This window comes from Cololabis saira, chromosome 12, assembly GCF_033807715.1.
Source record: "Cololabis saira isolate AMF1-May2022 chromosome 12, fColSai1.1, whole genome shotgun sequence".
In the NCBI taxonomy this organism is placed as follows: domain Eukaryota; kingdom Metazoa; phylum Chordata; class Actinopteri; order Beloniformes; family Belonidae; genus Cololabis; species Cololabis saira.
In genome coordinates, this window is record NC_084598.1 from 21,564,736 (window position 1) to 21,583,743 (window position 19,008).

A 19,008-nucleotide genomic window follows, 5' to 3' on the forward strand; every position below is an offset into this window, starting at 1 on the left:
GCGCCACTCCCTCTCTCCCCTGCAGACCCCACCCCAATCCTGCACCCTGCCACATACCCCCATCGCCATCTGAGCCCCTGGCCTGTGAACCACTCTGAAATTAAAGGGCTGTAAAGCCAGATACCAACGTGTGATCCACCCATTGGTATCTTTCATGCGATGGAGCCACTGGAGGGGAGCATGATCCGACCAGAGGATGAATGGGCGCCCCAGCAGGTAGTAGCTCAGGCACCCGACCGCCCACCGAATGGCGAGGCACTCCTTCTCCACCGTGCTATACCGCCCCTCCCTCTCCGACAGCTTGCGGCTGATGTATAGCACGGGGCGGTCCATCCCCTCAACCTGCTGGGACAAAACGGCCCCCAGCCCTCTGTTCGAGGCATCAGTCTGCAGGACAAAAGGGAGAGAAAAGTCAGGAGTATAAAGGAGCGGCTCCCCACAGAGGGCCTGTTTCAACCTCTCAAACACCTGCTGGCACTGCTCCGTCCACTGGACCGGATCTGAGGCACCCTTTCGGGTCAGGTCAGTCAGGGGGCTGGACAGGTCGGCAAAGTCCGGAATGAACCGCCGATAATACCCCGCCAGCCCCAAGAACTGCCTAACCTCCTTTTTGGTCTTGGGTCTTGGGCAGGCCGCAATCGCAGCTGTCTTATCTACCTGGGGACGCACCTGCCCGCCTCCCAAGTGGTACCCCAGATACCGTACCTCCCGCCATCCAACCACACACTTCTTCGGGTTGGCCGTGAGCCTCGCCTGTCTCAGTGAACTGAGCACCGCACCCACCTGCCGCACATGCTCCGCCCAGCTGTCACTATAGATGATGACATCATCTAGATAGGCGGCAGCATACGCAGCATGCCGGCGCAGCATTCTGTCCATGAGACGCTGAAACGTGGCAGGGGCCCCGAACAAGCCGAACGGAAGTGTGCGAAATTGGTACAAACCGTACGGAGTGGAGAAAGCCGTAATCTCCTTAGACTCTGGAGACATGGGAATCTGCCAGTAGCCCTTGGTCAAATCCAGTGTCGTGAAAAAGCGAGCCGTGCCAAGCCGATCCAGGAGCTCGTCGACTCGAGGCATCAGGTACGCGTCAAAACGTGACACCTCATTCACCTTGTGATAGTCCACACAGAAGCGTATAGACCCGTCTTTCTTGCGCACCAGAACGATGGGACTAGACCAGCCACTGTGGGACTCTTCTATCACCCCCATTGCCAGCATGGCATCCAATTCGGCCTTCACCACTTTGCGTTTGTGTTCTGGCAGACGATAGGGACGTGAGCGCACCGTCACCCCCGGGCGTGTCACAATCTGGTGCTCTATGAGGTAGAGGGAGAGGGAGAGAACACATCAGCAAACCGTTGCTGCAACGAGGCCAGGTCTGCCCTCTGGGACGCGAAGACCTGGTCCCCACAAGCGAGCGAGGCTGGATTTGCCGATTTTGGCACCTCAGGCCCCAACTCATCTCTCTCTCTTACCTGCGTCACCAGAGCGACCGGCACCGCCTCCCTCCATGCTTTAAGGAGATTGACGTGATATAACTGTGTCGCCCCACACCTGTCAGGACGCACCACCTCATAGTCCACGTCCCCCACTCGCCGTGTGACCACGAAGGGCCCTTGCCACTTGGCGAGTAATTTGCAGCTAGAAGTGGGCAGCAATACAAGTACTTTATCTCCCGGAGTGAAATTTCTCAGCCTGGCTCCTCTGTTGTACAGCCGTTGTTGCCGCTCCTGGGCTGAGAGCAAATTCTCCCGTGACAGCTTCCCCAGTGTATGGAGTTTGGCTCTCAGCTCCAAGACGTGCTGAACCTCATTTTTACTGGGGCTTGGACTATCCTCCCAGCTTTCCTTAACCAGGTCCAAAACCCCACGCGGTGTTCTGCCAAACAGCAGCTCAAAGGGGGAAAACTCTGTCGAGGCCTGGGGAACCTCACGCACTGCAAACAGCAGAGGATCAAGCCACCTGTCCCAATTCCGAGCATCCTCGTGAATGAACTTACGGATCATGTAAGCGTCTGGTTAAAACGCTCACATAAACCATCCGTCCGGGGATGATAAACGGAGGTCCTAACCGACGTATGCACAGCAATCCGTAAAGTTCCCTCAGTGTTCGTGACATAAACTGAGTGCCCTGGTCCGTCAGAATCTCTTTTGGGATCCCGACGCGGGAGATGACCTGAAGCAGCGCCCGCGCCATACTCGTTGCAGAGATGGTGCGCAGCGGCACTGCCTCTGGATAACGTGTTGCATAATCCGTCAGGACTAGTACAAAGCGATATCCCCGTGCGTTCCGCTGAAATGGACCGATGAGGTCCATGGCGACCCGCTCAAATGGAACCTCCATTAATGGCAACGGCTGCAAAGGTGCTTTTGCCACAGCCGGGGAATTAACTAGCTGGCATTCGCGACAGGAGGCGCACCAGCGGCGCACCTCCCCCCAAATGCCGGCCAATAAAATCGGTCCATTATACGGGCCAGTGTTTTATGTGACCAGCCATCGGGTTATAATGAGCCGCCTGGAAAACCATTTCCCGGCGGTTCTTTGGTACCAACAACTGGGTAATAATCCGGCCAGATTTAGTATCACGGCTCACTCGATATAACCTGTCCCTATTCAATGCAAAATGCGGATATGTGAGCGCTGCATCAGGGCGCACCTTGTGACCATCAATTTGTATCACTTGGTCGAAGGCTGAGCGTAGAATATCGTCACGAGACTGCTCGAGTGGAAAATCTTCCATAGAGTGCAGCGGGTCCCGCCGAGCCTCCGCCGGAGCCTCCGCGGGTCCCTCTCCGTCTGCAGCGTCGGACGACCTTGCGTCACCGCTGAGCACAGCGCACATACCGCATGTCCCTGGCTGCCGTGATTGCATCCCCACACACTGACTCACTAAATTTCTAAACCCCGGCCAATCGTGTCCCAGAATCAGAGGATGCAAAAGGCGGGAGCTAACCGCTGCCTTTATTCTATGCTTTTTCCCCTTGTGTCGAATTTCCACTGGCACCACGGGGTACTTATGCACATCACCATGAACACACAAAGCCTCCACCCAAGACGACACATTCATCAATGCCTCGGGTCGCACCAGGCTTTGGTGAATTACCGACTGCATGCAACCAGAATCCACCAAGGCCGAGTGTATACCCCAACGGATCCTTACCGGAACCCGGTACATCTCTCCTGAGTCTGGGGAGGATGCTGGCGGACCGGCCATCCGGATCACCTGGCCCACCTCCATCAGCGGGCACTCCTGCCTGAAGTGTCCGGGCTGGCTGCACCGCCAGCAGCCCTGCCCAGGCGTTTGAGGGGCCCCCGTAGGGTCAGTTGGCGCAGGCGGAACCGTGTGCGAGCTCTGGGGAGGGGAAAAAGGAGAAGCATTAATGGTCCTTGGCGGACCCCTGGCCATGGCGAACCTCCGGCGCGGCGCAGGAATGGGACGCGTTGCCGGTCCCCCCACTGCTGGGGCCGCCGGATGGACCGCCAGGTGGTCCTCCGCAAGGGTGACGGCCTCCTGCAGGGTCCCCGGGCGATGGCAGCGGACCCCTATGTTTAGCATGCTTTCATCCCAATCACATCAAGAAAGACTGCCCAAATCGTCAGCCTGGCCGATTTCAGTGTGTTTCGCGGGTACAAAACACTGAGCCTTTAAACTAACTGGCCTGCATTTGACGAGGGGGATGTGTGGGCAAAGAAGAATCCCTCAACTGTGGTGATATTGAGCAGCAGTACATAAAAGTGTGTGCAGCAGCGCCAGCTGGCGCTAAAGTAATAGTGCAGAACATTCAGAAAGTGGGTCCCTTTGATTAACTGTTTTATACACCTGTCAGCATAAACAACACATTCCGGGTGCAGGGAATGCTTGACTCTGGTTCCACGTGTACACTCAGTGAGCAAGCAGAGCTGAAGATGTTGAGCGAGAGTATACTCTCAGAGCCCATTCCTTTGACTCAGGAGATTGTGTTAGTAGGCTGTGGAGGGACACTGAGTAAACCAAAGTGCATGTATGAAATGGAAATTAAACTGTATGGAGAGAGCTGCATTGTGCCTGTTCTCGTGGTACCTGGCCAACGTGATGATTTGATCATAGGCACAAATGTCATCAGATACCTCATGCATCAGCTGAAAATAACCAGTGATTACTGGCATCTTGTCTCCAGTGGAAATCTTCTCCCAGAGTGTGAACAGCTTCTTGATCTCATGGCAAATTCATCCCGGTGGAGAGGTGAGGAACTCCCAGATGTGATTGGGACCGTTAAGCTCCAGCAGTCAGTCACCCTGTTAGCGAGACAAGAACATCTGGTTTGGGGTAAATTGCCGAAGACTGTTCCTATGTCACCAGGCAGCACAGTAATAGTTGAGCCCACCTCATCCAAGTCTATGCCCCGCAACATTATGGTCATCACTCCTTTGTGGGGTGACAGATGGATTCCCATGAAAGTTACTAAACTTTCAAATAATCCTGTCACCTTAAAGAGAAACAGTAAGCTGGCAGGGGGGTCTACCTGTTTAGCTGTGGAAGATTTTAAAGTTTTCCAGGGTGTCAACCAACCTGAAAAAGTCAAACAGAGAGAAAAACCTGAAAATGCCAATCCTGCAGGTCTCAAGCAGCGCCTACAACAGCTTGGACTTGCAGATATAGACATTGAACATTACCATACTGACATAGCGGGGAAAGAGAGGTTAGTCGAGCTACTTGAAAAGTATAATGACATCTTCTCTAAACAGGCACTGGATTGTGGTGAGGCTAAAGGTTTCCAGCATCGCATCCGACTCACCGACGAGAGACCATTTCGCCTCCCCTACCAGCGAGTACCACCAGCCCACTACAAGAAACTGCGTCAGGTTTTGTCTGAAACTGAGGAGCAGGAGTTAATTAGGAAGTCAGTGAGTGATTATGCCTCTCCCCTCGTGCTAATGTGGAAAAAGGACGGCAGTTTGAGGCTCTGTACTGACTTCAGGTGGCTCAATGCCAGAACCCTCAAGGATGCACACCCCTTACCACACCAGTCAGACTGCCTGGCTGCCTTGGGTAGAAACACCTATTTCAGCACAATGGACTTGACGTCCGGATTTTATAACATCCCGATGGCAGAAGAAGACAAGAAATATACTGCATTCACAACTCCAATGTGGTTATATGAGTATAATCGCCACAAGGTTTATGCAACAGCCCTGCCTCATTCATGCGTATGATGCTCAGCATATTTGGTGATCTCAATTTCAGCAGTCTGTAGTGCTATCTTGACGACCTGCTTGTGTTTGCTGCAACTGAAGAGCAGGCTTTGAGGAGGTTAGAGGTAGTTTTCCAACGGCTCCGACTCCATAACCTGAAACTCAGCCCCAAGAAATGCCACTTGATGAGATCCTCAGTCAAGTGTCTGGGTCACATTATAGATGGTGAAGGAGTGGCCGTCGACCCGGCAAAAGTAGAGGTCATATCGAAGATGTCAAAGGCAGACCTGATGGATCGTGATGACTGTATGCCAGCAGTAAAGAGGATAAAATCCTTCTTGGGAATGGTATTCTATTACCAATACTTTATTCCTAACTGCTCTTCAGTAGCCAAACCATTGTTCGCTCTCACTGCTGGACAAAAGAGACGTGGTAAAGTCAGGGCAAACTCCAATGCTGGCTCTTACAGAAAACTCAAACCTTCTGATTGGACAGATGAATGTGATACGGCCCTGTGTAATCTCAAAGATGCTCTGTTAAACTGTGTTGTCCTCTCTCACCCACATTTCACTCAGCCACTGATACTGTCCATTGATGCCTCGTTAGATGGTCTTGGAGCGGTATTGTCCCAAATACCAGCTGGCCAAGGAAAGGCGCGCCCTATTGCTTTTGCCAGCAAAACTCTGAGCAGTTCCCAAAAGAAATACCCAGCACACAGGCTTGAGTTTTTAGCTTTAAAATGGAGTGTGTGTGAAAAGTTTAGCCATTGGTTAAGAGGCCATTCTTTCACAGTATGGACTGATAACAACCCTCTTACTTACATCATGACAAGACCCAAGCTTGATGCATACGAGCAGCGCTGGGTATCCAAGCTTGCCCCTAACACATTTGACCTGAAACACATACCTGGCACCAAGAACATAGTCGCGGACGCCCTCAGCAGGGACCCCTTTGCAAAAACATTCAGTCACAGACTCATCACAGAACAGTACAGCCATCTTCTTGCTGAAGCTGAGGGTGTTTGTCATGACGGCATTCAAAATACCATCCGGCTGAAGGTCCAGTATCAACAGGTGAAGAAATCTGCTCACAGCAGCTCAAAACTCCAATCTGCCCCCCTCAGGTATCCTTGTGACACTGTGGCTGTTAAGGTTCTTTTGGATGCTCATGACTACTGGGAGACTGCTGCTGAGACAAGAGCTGTTGAGTTAATCCAGTCTGTTCAAGGCCTGATACCACCAGGACAAGACTCCCTCCCTGTATTCACGCTGGAGGAGTTTCAGCACAGTCAAGAGCTTGACCCCACTGTTTCCACAATCATGCCATTTGTCACCCGCGACAGGCGTCCTTCTCGGCGTGAGAGAGCAGGGTTTGCCGCAAAAGTGATGGTGCTCATCAAGCAGTGGGAGAGACTCAAAATCCAGAACGGTGTCCTGTACCGAGTTACTAAAGACCCCATCAGTAAACAAAAACGACACCAGTATGTCTTGCCGGACAGCCTCAAGGAAAAAGCATTACATGGCATACATGATGCTGCTGGACATCAGGGGCAGGCAAGGACTTTGAATTTAGCAAGGCAGCGGTTCTTTTGGCCGAAGATGGAGTCTGATGTCAAAGAGCATGTCAAGTGCTGTCAAAGGTGCATTCTGGCCAAAACACCAGACCCCTCTGCTCGAGCCCCACTTGAGAGCATCAGGACATCTGCCCCTATGGAGCTGGTTTGTTTGGATTTCTGGAGTGCAGAGGACAGTAAGCAGCATTCAGTGGACGTTCTTGTTATGACAGACCACTTTACTAAGTTGGCCCATGCTTTCCCTTGCACAAATCAGGCAGCTAAACCAGTAGCAAGGAAGCTGTGGGATCATGTCTTCTGCGTTTATGGGTTCCCTGAACGTGTCCACTCCGATCAGGGGGCCAATTTTGAAAGTGAGCTCGTAGCAGAACTGCTCAAACTGTCCGGAGTCTCAAAGTCACGTACAACTACATATCATCCCATGGGGATGTGTGAATGTGTTTGAATGTGTATGAATGTCGGTGGTGGTCGGAGGGGCCGTTTGGCGCGATATGTCAGCCACGCTTCCGTCAGTCTGCCCCAGGGCAGCTGTGGCTACAAAACGTAGCTTACCACCACCAGTGAGGATGTGTATGAATGAATAATGATCTCTGTAAAGCGCTCTGGGTGCCTTGAAGGGTGCTATATAAATCCAAGTCATTATGGGAAATGGGGGGACTTAGAGGTTTAATAGAACACTTGGAACCATTCTGCGGTCCATTTCCCTCAAAGAGAAGCAAAAGTGGCCACAACAAATAGAGACATTGACATTTGCATATAATGCAACTGTGCACGAAACCACAGGATATGCACTGTTTCAGCTCATGTTCGGCCGAGTTCCACGGCTTCCTGTGGATGTGATGTTTAAGCAGGTGCTGCAGGACTCAGAGGTTGTTGATCATGCAAGTTATGTTAAAACTGTCATGTCATATCTTCATGAAGCAGCCAGAATTGCACCAAAACATGCTGTCAAAGAACAGGACAAACAGGCAAAAGGCTACAACAGGAAACTGAAAGGCACACACCTGAACATCGGAGACAGAGTACTTATTGCCAACAAAAGTGAGAGAGGGAAGAAAAAGCTGGCAGATAAATGGAATGCAACAGTGTACACAGTCAAAGACAGGAATTTACAGACTAACACATATAAGTTGGAGGATGGCAAAGGTGACATTGTGGGAATTCCGAGAGCCGACACAACGTAGTAGTATTTCGTCGTATCCACGGTGATCTCCCGCAACGCGAACTGCGCTTCAGTCTGGGCAAACCATGCAGATGCCGACGATTCCCAGAATTCGGGGAGTTTGAGGGTAACAGCGTTCGTAGACATGGTCGTGTCGTGTCTCTGGATACGTCCAGCAGACAAACGTCGGGGTCACCAGTGTGGGAATTGCAGAAAAACGCGGAGACATTTTCCCATTCAAAAAACGTGTGTTGTTTATTAGAAAACTTCAGAACACTGAAACACAAAATGGAGCTGTCCAGCAGCTAGAACCGCATGGAGCTCAACGTCATGACCACATTTAAAGGGGCCTCATCCCTGAACCATACTAGTTGCATGAAGGACAACATACTGCATTTAATAATGAACGGTGTGTAGGACCACACTTGATAAATATGGTGAATTATGTCCGTAACATTCACTACAACATAAAGATTGTGCAACGAAATCTGGTACTGGACATCAGCTTCCTGCCAGTGCTAACGACCGAAGTGGACTCATGTGACACTGAATCAGAGGAGGGTTCTAGTGTGACCAACTACTTGGACTATTTGGAGGATAATGAGTGGATCAGAGGACATTCAGAGTCAGGGTGCTTCAGAGTTGAGTGAAGAGGAGTTGTCTCCAGAGGATCCGAATCAGTGTCCTTTAAATGACAGAGCTTTATCTCATGAAGACAGTGTCTTGAACATTTTAGCAGCAGAGCCTGACTCAGATTCGCCACTCATGTCAGATGTATTTTCAGTACCCCCAAATGCTCAGTTCCCTCCAGTAGATATAGAAAGCTGCACTGAGTCACATTCACCACCAGAAGGCCCATTTCACTACACAGCTACTCAGGTGCCCCCCACAGACGCATGTTGTGGCACAGACGCACAAATGCATCTGTCAGCAGACACAGAACAGGTGGTCAGAACACGAGTAGGCAGAGTCAGTAAAAAGGTAAATCGACTCATTGAGTCCATGGTTCAAAAGCCTTTTGGCTTCAGAGATTTTGCAAATTCACTTAGCAAGAGGTCTCAGTTACTCCTCACACTGTTTTAAGAGGATGAACATGTGTTAATTTATTTCTTATGCCTGTACTTTTGTGAATATGTATCTGTTAGACATCGTTACTATGCAGGGTTTTATATGCAGTATTCTGCATGTTTGAAAGTAGTGAGAAGTCAGTATGGTGTAAAAAGCATTTTATAATCTAAGAGGAGCTAAGGCTTGATCACCCTTATGTCTTTTCTGAACCTATGCTGTAGTAGGTGGCTCATAACGCTGATGGTAAAACTAGGTTTTACAGTTATTCCCAGGAAAAACGTGTCTATGTATGGTTTGACGTCCATTTGTTTCATTGTAAACAGGCTTGTTATAGGTGTGGCTTTGCCTTTGGCGAAATTTAGGAGGAGAGGATGTAACCGATGTATAAATAAGTTAGTTAATTTTCACCAAAAGTCAATTTTATTTTGGTAAGAAGCTTTTATTTTGTTAATTTCCTTTGTTTTGTTGTGACGCGAGGTCACTTCCTGCTTTTTTGCGCACTTTTCTTCAGAAGGCTTTTTGCCTTTCTGAAGAGAGGTGTTCGTCAGAGAGACTGATGAAAACGCGTGCTATACTGTTTTTTTTCCTGTTGCACAGAAATAAAAAAAAACCTGCCCAGCAGACCAGTTTGGCGCCTCATTCTTCACCCAGACACAACGCAGAGTGACATAGACCGGCTACATTTGCACATGCACAAAATATTTCTACAAGTACCAATTTTTTTTGCACATGCACAAAATATTTCTACAAGTACAAACTTTATTTACAGATACAAAATATTTATGGCTTTAAAGCAGCACAACGTAACTTTCAGCTTTTCTGAGTTTGGCGGCATCTTTTGGACAAAAGCGGTATTGTTTTACCAGAAAGAACACTACGTTTCCCATGAGCACCAGCGCGTACTGCTGGAAAGATCCTGTCCCGTCGCGTGCATTTGTTTTGATGAGAGAAGACGGGATGCTTTTCTGTTTCACCAAGTGAACAGACAGAACGCAAAAAAAAAGATGTTAAACTGCTGGAAAGGAACTGGAATTTACCGGGATACCTTAAACAAGGAAGCCAGGGAGCGGTATATGGAGAAAATAATGATTATTAATTATTATTAATTATAATAATAATGAATCCCTACTGAAGAGCCATGTGTTTCAATAAATTTGTATAATAGTACAACATACAGTACATGTTTTGTATCCCTCTTACTTCTCTTTTCTTTTTTTTGACTGCTATATTATGCTGAAGAGGCTCCGAGGCGTGAACAATATTTTTGTTTTCCTCGTGAGATTATTTTTTTCCTCTGCAGCTACAAATAAGAGTTAATATTTTTTCCTCAACAAACTAGTTTTATCTGAAGATTGGGGTTAATTGCACCGCAGCTGGAGAAGTGGGGAATAAAACCTGTGTTTTGATCCGACCCGTCTGTGTGAGTGTTTGTGGTTTAAGGCTGTTTATGGTTCTGCGTTAAATCGATGCAGAGCCTACGGCGTAGGGTACGCGGCGACACGCACCGTACGTTGGGTGTCGCCACGTACCCTACGCCGGTCTGCGTCGATTTAACGCAGAACCATAAATCATGCTTTACTGTGTGTTTGGTCGTTACAGCCGCGATCCAAAGCGAGCCGACGACTCTTTCACTCTTTTACTTTGTTATATCAGATACTTGGCCTGCGTGGTTCTGCCTCCGAGCAGGAAACAGTTGAAAAGTTAAACCATTAGGATCTTTTCCCCACGTCTGTTGTGTGGAGCTGCTGCAGCCACAACGCAGCAACAGGTTCTGATGAGCTGCGCTCCAAGCCCCGCCCATTTTCGTCTCGACTGCGAATCGGGAAGGAGGGGGAAGTGACGTATGCCGTAAAGCAGTCAAAGTCGTAACGATTTGTAGTTTTTTAGTGTGGCAGGGTTCCTACCATGCTCCTCAAAGTTACATAGTGCCAGTGAAGGCGATACAGACCCCCTCAGACCATGACAGAGGTTCATTAAACCTGTTGGAAGTTGATGTACCATCACAATGACTCGCTTTAATTTGAGCCCATACATGTACATTGAAATGAACATATCTACATATGGGAATAAGTCTCATAGGCTATCAGTTTTAACAGGCAGCAAAATTTGCTTGCGTTGTCTTATGATGTAATTCATTTCTAAACTGATTTAAAAGATTTTCTACGTCAGCAATCTGCAAATTGGAAAGGAAACAAGACACCACATTGTGAGATTCAAATTCAGCAGAGCTCTGTTGGTCCTCATTTCAGCGCTTGCAGTTTTGATTGTTGTTTATTTAGCGACACTAGAAATGAGGATGTCTGAACAGATTTGATTAGAATGAATCTAATGTAGCTATCATAGCGTAGTATAAATTAATCAGACGAGCTATAACTGTAACTGAAATAAGTTGTGTGTGTTCCAGTTGGCTTCACAGTTGATCAGTATGCCATTATCAACGTGTAATAGTTAATTACCCCCATATAAATCTAATAAGTGTGGTATTAGAGTGGAGCTGAGATATCAAAACTTTACCGCATAAGTCGACAGACTGACAGAAACCTGATCGTCAGTTATGATTACCAGAACGGAAATGTGTATTTCTGCTCCTGCACTGGATATATGTTTGACTTGGGGCTTTTCAATGAGAATAAAATCAGGGGTATTGTTGTGGAGAAATCCATTAAAAGCTCCTCAATCTGTTCTTTCCAACTAGGTGAATAACTGGACTGAAACCGAGTGTCTAAGTTACCAAGAATAGGACTTGAGAAATGATCCAGATTTCAGTAGATTTAATTTAAACAATTGCATGCAAAAGGGTCAGAACATACATCAGGCGTCTCGATGCAGAATAACAACGTAACAAATGAAGCATACAGATTTTATAGGCACAAAGAATGATTCATTGTTAAGATTCGAGTAGACAAAAACATGTTTAAGTGTTAATCTTTTTTGAGCAGACTCCCAGTCTGTACATCTGGCTGCTATTTTGCTGCTCTCAAGAGCTTGGGTTTAATCAAGTAGCCAAGGCTGAATTTCCTATCACAGGTATCATAATTCATGTGGCGTTTTGCCTATGCGCATGCATGATGGGGGGGTTGGCAAGCGTCCAGAGCTGAGGTTAGCCGTGGCAGAGCTGCAAAAATCAATTGGCAATGACAGGTTTGTTGATACAAATTGCAAATGCCGAAGGGTATCAGATGCGTGCTATTTCAGAGAGCTCTTGCGTTAGCATCAAAGGCTGAAGCGAGGCAGCTGTAGTTATGACAATAAAATGTCAAATTGTCAAATTATATTTTTGCCAAAATTGGAACAAGTTTGGGAAATGCAGGTGATAGAGTGAACCTGATGACATGCATCCTACAGGAAGTAGCCTATATCTTTTTTTTTTTTAGTTTTTTAGTTTTAACCCCACCAGACCTCCTAAATTGTGCAGATCTAGCCTGTTTTACAAAGTGCTTAGATGTAGTTTTTATACTAGTTTCTGAACAAGCAGCCTTGTGTGTGCTTGCTTGTTAAAAGGATCTCCCAAACTCCTTCAACAGTACTTGTGAGTTCACAGTGACCTCTTACTTTTTTCTGTAGTAAATGTGAGCAAATGTAAACATACAATTTTTAAGAGAAATGTTCAAGTACTTGTATCACAGTTTTTTCAATTAAAGACAACATATTTTGAAATTAAATCACATTTTATGTGTCTGAGTATATATTTTGTTGTCTGAGACCTCAAACACACACACACAAACACTGACACTGATACACACGCAAACCATCTTTGGTACCCAGAGGTCGGTCAGGGCGATTATGACCTCAGGTCAACATCACGATTAATTGAATTTTAACTCAATAACGATCAATCAACAATGATTTTGTGTGTGCGTCCCCCCAAACAAAAAGATATACAAATCAACACATACACACAAATGAGCTATTAGGTTATTTATTGAATGCCAACTATTGCAATTAAAGCACTTACTTAGCGTACAAATTAAGGTCACATTTCAATTTCGTATTCAAAAAATACATTAAATAAAAACAAATAACTTCCATAACTTACTAATAAAGTAAATTGCATTCAATCTTGTAATATTTAAATGGCATTAACTATTTTAAATCTTTCTTTGTTTCTCTAAACATATATCTGAAATAAAACCAATGAAAAATAGAAAATAATTTTTCAAAGTTCACACATAAATAATTTCTGTTAAATTAATGTTTCAAACATTGCAATGTACAAAGCATAACATATCTTATACCTCTTGCAAACAAAATTTAATTTACAATAGTGACATGACCGAAATAATTGCCATGAGCATGATTACATCGGTTATAGGTTCTAAATTTTGGTTTCGATTAATTTGCGGTTAATTTCCCAGCCCCACGCAGAGGTAATTTAGGGAGTGATGGGCCACAGTCCTACGTGGTGGTGACTATGTGATTATGTGAAATTCAACTTTAAAGCCCAGTTCTGAGGCCTCAGTCTGAGACCAGCCTCAAATTTTATTCACTGACCACATGGTTTGGGGAATAAAGGAAAAGACTCCAAAGCCCAGCGGGTTTGTAGTCCACAGGAGGTGTCAAAAAAAGGGCGTGCCTGAGGCGGCGCGCTTTACAGTAAGGACAGTGAACTGGTCCGCGCGCGCTGCTGATGTCAGCGCGTTCCCGGCGGACAAAAAGAAGTGGCTCCCCGAAATCTTCCGTTCCGACAAAGTAAACGGGGGACCCGCACACACCGAGACGTGACCAGGCTCCGACGACCAGGGGGAACCGCCCGGCTGCCAGCGGCGCTGCATTATCTTCTTTTTTGTTTCAGAGTCAGGAAGAGAGGGGGATCCGAGGGCCACTCACACTGAACCACCAGTAAGAGCGTTAATCAGTACCTGGTGGACCAGGACTGAACCAGGAGTTCTAAAAATCCCAGGACGCCGCCGACAAACTCCAGGGCAGCTCGACGTAAGAGGCCTTGGTGACGAAAGACCAGACACCTAAAACAGAATGTAAAGAAGGTGTACTTTCTTTTTCACATGATGTATAAAATTGACAGTCAATTAATTCTAAGTTTGGTTTTCTGTGTAATGCTTAGGCATGTCAAATTAGCGCGTTAATTGCGATTAATTACTTACAGGCATATTTAGTGTGTTATGTTTTTTAATCGCTTAATCTAATTTTTAATCTCTTTTTTTTTTTTTTTCTTCCCTTGTCTGCACACATATTAATGATTGATACCATGACGGTAGAAACCAAAAGTATATATATGTGCATTATTACTATATTTAATATACAGTTGTATGAAAAAGTTTGGGCACCCCTGATCATTTTCAAGATTTTCCTTTATAAATCATTGGTTGTTGGGATCAGCAATTTCAGTTAAATATATCATATGGCAGACAAACACAGTGCTATTTGAGAAGTGAAATGAAGTTTATAGGATTTACAGAAAGTGTGCAATAATTACTTAAACAAAAGTTGGCAGGTGCATACATTTGGGCACCATTGTTGTTTTATTGATTTGAATATATTTAGCATTAATTATTGGAACACAACAGTTGTTTGTTCAGTTCATTGACCCTTCACCTACATACACAGGTGAAGCCAATCCTGAAAAAGGGTATTTAAGGTGGCCTGTTGTAAGTTGTTCACCTCTTTGCATCTTCTTTGAAGAGTGGCAACATGGGAGCTTCAAAACAACTGTCAAATGACCTGAAAACAAAGATTGTTCAACATCATGGTTTAGGATACAAAAAGCTAGCTCAGAGATTTCAGCTGTCAGTTTCCACTGTAAGGAACATAGTGAGGAAATGGAAGACCACAGGCACAGTTCTAGTTAAAGCCCGGAGTGGCAGGCCAAGAAAAATCTCAGATAGGCAGAGGCGAAGGATGGTGAGAACAGTCCAAGTCAACCCACAGACCAGCTCCAAAGACCTACAACATGATCTTGCTGCAGATGGTGTCACTGTGCGTCGTTCAACTATTCAGCGCACTTTGCACAAGGAGATGCTGTATGGGAGAGTAATGTGGCGGAAGCCTTTTCTGCGCACACGCCACAAACAGAGTCGCTTGAGGTTTGCTAAAGCACATTTGGACAAGCCAGCTTCATTTTGGAATAAGGTGCTGTGGACTGATGAAACTAAAATTGAGTTATTTGGACATAACAAGCGGCGGTATGCATGGCGGAAGAAGAACATAGAATTCCAAGACAAACACTTGCTACCCACAGTCAAATTTGTTGGTGGTTCCATCATGCTGTGGGGTTGTGTGGCCAGTGCAGGTACTGGCAATCTCGTTAAAGTTGAAGGTCGCATGGATTCCAGTCAGTATCAGCAGATTCTTGCCAACAATGTTCAAGAATCAGTGACAAAGTTGAAGTTGCGCCGGGGCTGGATACTTCAACAAGACAACGACCCTAAACACTGCTCAAAGTCTACTAAGGCATTCATGCAGAGAAACAGGTACAACGTTCTGGAATGGCCATCTCAGTCCCCAGACATGAATATTATTGAAAATCTGTGGTGTGATTTAAAGCGGGCTGTCCATGCTCGGAAACCATCAAACCTGACTGAACTGGAGGTGTTTTGTAAAGAAGAATGGTCAAAAATACCTTCAACCAGAATCCAGACCCTCATCGGAAGCTATAGGAATCGTTTAGAGGCTATTATTTCTGCAAAAGGAGGATCTACTAAATATTGATGTAATTTTTCTGTTGGGGTGCCCAAATTTATGCACCTGCCTACTTTTGTTTAAGTAATTATTGCACACTTTCTGTAAATCCTATAAACTTCATTTCACTTCTCAAATAGCACTTTGTTTGTCTGCCATATGATATATTTAACTGAAATTGCTGATCCCAACAACCAATGATTTATAAAGGAAAATCTTGAAAATGATCAGGGGTGCCCAAACCTTTTCATACAACTGTATATACATATATATACGCATACATATGCGTACACATACATAAATATAGACATACAAACCCAGTGATTTTTTTTTTTTTTTTTTTTTTTTTTGGGGGGGGGGGGGGGGGTGACGACATCCACTGCCAATCCAGGAAGCAGGAACACACGGAAACACACGTCAAGCACTGGAAATCTGCAACAAAAAACCACAAACAAAGCACGAAACCGGCACGGAGCCAACCAAAACAACAACAGCAATCGACCCAAATCTCGAGATCCGACCGCAGTCCGAGCCAAGCTACCGCTACCTAAACCCAAAAACCAGAGAGCCAGCATGCAGGTGAACAAGCCAGCGTGCACGTCCATGTGCGTGTGCGTGCATGTATATGATCATGTGTGTGTGTGTGTGTGTGTGTGTATATGCGTGTGACTAAGTGACTATGTGTGTGTGTGTGTGTGTGTGTGTGTGTGTGTGTGTGTGTGTGTGTGTGCGCGTGTGTGTATTTTTTAATCTCTAACTTTACTTTTTCTGTTTTCTGCGAGTTGCCTTTTTGAAATCTGTGTTTGTGCGGTGGTACTTCTTGTCCTTGATTGGTTGGGGTGGACACTGATTGGCTGTCACTGTGTTTGGGCCTGTTTAGGATAAACTGGTAGGATCTCATTGTAGCTGGACAGACATGGGGGGGTAGCGGAGAACAGAAGTGAAAATGGAGGAGCATGTGAAAGTTGTCGATCCAGTGAGTGGGGAATTTACATTTCTAAAATGCCCCGACGGCGTTATGAAGCTACAGCAACGCTCTTCCCCAAACTAGACTCGAGGAGAGCACCACGCGCATGCGCACGTCTGCGACTGAGAGGCTGGCGAATGTTCTTGCCAAGTGGATGTAAATGGTTAGAACTGCATCTGTTCAAGTCTGTTAAACAAATAAATAAATGACTTTATAAAGCCACTTTTTTTGTTGTTATATATCAATCTTTTGATCTGCCACAATAATGTAATGAATTTAAAGGAAAACACCTCAAGCTGAGGACTTTTCTCAGCAATTTTTAGGTGAGATTAAAAAAGAGATCAATTAGATTAATTACAGATCTTAATTAATTAATCGCTCAATTTTTTATCGCTTGACAGCACTAGTCATGTTACTGTGAGCTCTAACGCTAGGGATTGCATGTTTTATCATAGAGTAAAATGGGTTTCAAGGGTTATTGGGTGTCATTTCTGTCAAAATGAATATTTGCATGATTGTTGGAGGCTGTAGGGAGATCTCAACGAAGAAACACCACATGGAAGCGACAGGTAGACTGGAGTCGAGTAGTTTTACTTGCTCTTCTGTGTTGAAAACCAATATAATATTCCTTTTTCATTTTTTCTTTGCTCTATCAGAACACGAATAAATCAAATTCAACATGAAATAGGAAAGTCTTACAATTTTAGGACGCACGAGCTGCAGCAGACTTACAGAGTCCTAAGAGTATTTTGCACATACATGGCTGATAAAAACTAAAGGAGGGTACTCCAGGTTTTGTTTAAGTTTGACAGAAAGAAACCCTGTTCCGAGTTATCTAACATGGTTGGAATGTTCATAATATACAAAAGCTGGGATTTTAGCCTGAAAGCAATTGCAATGTTATGATCCAACAACAATATTTAAAAGTCAGAAAGCCAGTGCAGAAACCTCAGAACAAGTACAATATGATCCACGTTCATGGTCTTAATGAAGGCTCAATCAGCAGAGTGAGCTGCAGAGACCTCTGATCTACTTTTTTGGCCGACCACTTAATATACAGCTAGAGTAACATAGTCTACTACAAACAAATCCCTGGACCTGCTTTTTAGAGTCACCCTGAGACAGAAGCTTTTTTAATGTTTGAAATATTTTTGAGGTGTGACTAACTGAGTTGATGTAACTCCAGTTTCACAGAAAAATGTGCTCATGGACATGAAAATAATTAGAAGAAACATTGTTACCACAGTTCATGAAATACGCGTGAATGCTGTTATATCACATTTAACCAGGAACACAGTTGGTGGTCAGAGGGGGAGTAAAACATGGCTGTTAAATGGAAGAAATAAGTTTTGAGTCATGTCCCAGAACTGTTTTGAACTATTTTTTATTTTGAAATGTCTTTCTTTCTTTTTTCTTTATTTTTCCTAAAATGTCATGGCTTTTGTTAAAACAGTCACTGTTATAATGTATCACATCAAAATCCTTTTTTGGGGATTACCTACTGACAAGTTCAGTCTCCTTGGCGGCACAAAGCACATGCCCTACTGAACTACATCACTTATGAGATCCTGCTGTTTGGCAATGAAATAGAATTTGTGTTCATTAGTAATGCAACAAAGTTTTCTGTTTCATCACAGTTACAAGCTTCAAATGGCTGTTGAAATTCAAGTCTAAGTGAATAATGACACACAGATATCTAAATTTGTTTTGTGGTTCTTAAGATTAAAGATGGAAACTAATCAAAAATATTAAAACCATTTTTTTATTAAGAATAATAATTCTGTTTAGTGCTTACTTAATTGAGGTGAATAATAAATTTACATGTTGAGGAAATGCATGTAATACTAGATGACATAGTGTAAGTGTAAGAGTAACAGTCATGCCAACCCTGGCATGTTTTTGTCTCGTTTTCAGTTGTATTTAATATGTTATTACAATCTACACTTTGCCAGATTACATACATGGGGTTGATTTGTGATTCTAAATTTTGTAGGAGTGTGAGCATATCTGGTTGTTTGAGTTGTTTGTTTTTATGTGGCCCTATCAAGGACTGCCACAATATTCAAGGTGTGACCTATTTCATGCCCAATAACCGCTGGGAGGCTCCACCCCTCCTGCATCCTTTACTTAAATCATTTGAGTTGTCCAAATTGTTTTTTTTTTGCAGTTTTCTTTATTTTCAAAAGGGGTGTAATGACATCAGTAATATTTAAATGCATTTAACACCAATCTCCTCCAATATCAGCCTTATGGCTTGGATCCAGTGGGTATCACTATGCTAAAATATGTATGCCGTTTTAAATTTGCCTCACAAGAATAATGCATCCGGTAATATACTAATTCAAGAAACCGTATGAGCTGTTTTTGCAGCCAGATTTAAACTCTATAACCCAACTGAAGGCAGCCAACTGTTAAAGACCTTGGAGC